The sequence below is a fragment of the Nicotiana attenuata genome, unplaced genomic scaffold (assembly GCF_001879085.1).
Source record: "Nicotiana attenuata strain UT unplaced genomic scaffold, NIATTr2, whole genome shotgun sequence".
Lineage (NCBI taxonomy): Eukaryota > Viridiplantae > Streptophyta > Magnoliopsida > Solanales > Solanaceae > Nicotiana > Nicotiana attenuata.
Genome location: NW_017671910.1, coordinates 75799 through 77899, shown reverse-complemented (window position 1 = coordinate 77899; position 2101 = coordinate 75799).

The following is a 2101-nucleotide window of genomic DNA, read 5'->3' as shown; positions in this document are numbered from 1 at the left end:
CAAAAAAATTCACCTTTCCGACCTCTAACCTAAAAAAAGCAAGAGTAAAGAATCATCTCCATTTTGCTATATTTTTTGTTTTTGCTTTTCTAAAATCAATCTTTTCGTCCACTTTGAATGAAAAGGTATAGTAAAACTAACCTTTATGGACAAATGGGATGAGTCTGATAATTGATACTTGAAAATTTTGAATAAAAGGTGGGCTACCCCATTTCTTTTCCTTATCTTTTGGGTGGTTGGGGAAGTGAAAGTCTCTTTCTTTTTCTTTTTTTCTTGGAAAAGCAAAGAGGTGGGGCCGCAAAGCTTATTACTGTAAATTAGAAAAATTTGCATCCCAGTACTTCATCCGTTTCAAATTAGATGACAAACTCGGTACAAAGTTTAAAAAAATACAGAAAGATTTTTAAAATTTATGGTCTTAAAAGTTTAAGGGGTAAAAGCTTTGTGGGGCCATGACATTTTAGTGGTTATAAAAACTTCTCATTAAGGGTAAAATGAGTAAAATAAAGAGTTTAAAGTTAAATTATTTCCACATTTAAAAATATGTCATTCATTTTAGAACAGATTAAAAAAGAAAGCACCAAATCTAATTTGAAATGGAGGGAGTAAAGATCTACTGACATCTGGAAAGAAGCCAAGTAAAAATTCGGAGTTAACTCTTTTTCCCCAACATTTCAATCACATGGTTAGAAGAAAAACTTTAGGGGTAATTTGTTCGCGGATATCATTATGTTGATATTGTAATGTTGGAATTATAATATTAAATTAATAATTCTTACAGAAAAATTAATAATCCTTAAAATTATTCAGTACTAACATTTATTTGGTTCATTGAATTATCCAGGAATTAGCTAATCTTGATATTATTATCCCATATTAATATGATAAAAAATAATAATTGCAGAATTACTATATCTCGAAATCAAAAATTCTAACCAACACATAAACAAAATAATCTCGCCTTTTATTACAGAATTATTTTCTTTTATTCCCGATAAGTAAGATTGTAAGAAACCCAAAACGGTTATGCATGCTAGAGGGCACACACGGTAAAAACTTACCCGCATCGGGTGTTTACACCAAATCAATAGATATATGACATGTGTCTTGCATATGGACTTCAATCATTTAACCATGGTAAATTACGTGCATTCTCATCTAATTAAATTAATTAATCATAGTGAGTTAATATAGTTTGGTGTAAACACCCGGTGTGGGTAATTATTTACCCGCACAATGTTCTAGACTTTTTTTGCTAAACCATGCAGTTATCATTTTATTGAAAACATAACATTACAAGGAGGGAACTAAACGCTCAGTTGCAGTCGCCCTGAAGTACAAAAGTAAGTGCGTTAACATAAAAGGTGGGGGCTTTTCAAAAAACATAACATCCTGAGTTTGGGTGATTTGTATATCCCTTCCAAAACGTGCCAGAGCATTCGCTACTCTATTCCCCTCCCTGAATGTGTGTTGGATGACCGGCATATGCAGGTCAGATAACATCAACCTAAGAGTCGTGCCCATGCAAACTTCTGGACTATTACTCTAGTATGTGATCAAATTTCACTCTCTGATACATTAATATTTTTTTTAGAAATCATGTATTAAAACTGGTTTATAATTAAACATAGATTTATAACAAATTCCAATAAAACAAAATACTGATTTTTAAGTTGATGATTAAGAAAACTAACAAGTAAAAACTTTATAAAGTTGTAATACATTTCAGTAAAAATAGCCGAATTTGACCTCTCTAACATTTCTCTCGGCGCACGTTAACGTGGCTTTGCTAACGTGCGCTTGGAAGCCATGGGAGGGAGAGGCAGACCCAAGCGGAATCAGGCGAAGATACCAGTGAATGTTCAGAGATCAACGGAAACAAGGAATGCTGTGCTAGAGCTGTTTGTGTCACCAAAAGGGTTACGAATCGAGGAACCAAGTGGGAAGACAGAATGTAAGCAAATGAGGATTCACAGCAAAGAAGGATCAGAGGAACAACACAGCAGTACAAGCAGCAGCGAATGATAGTTCCAACAGCAACAACACAGAAAATCAACCTAGGAATAGACCAGAGATCCCAGTATCAAATGGAATTGAGAGA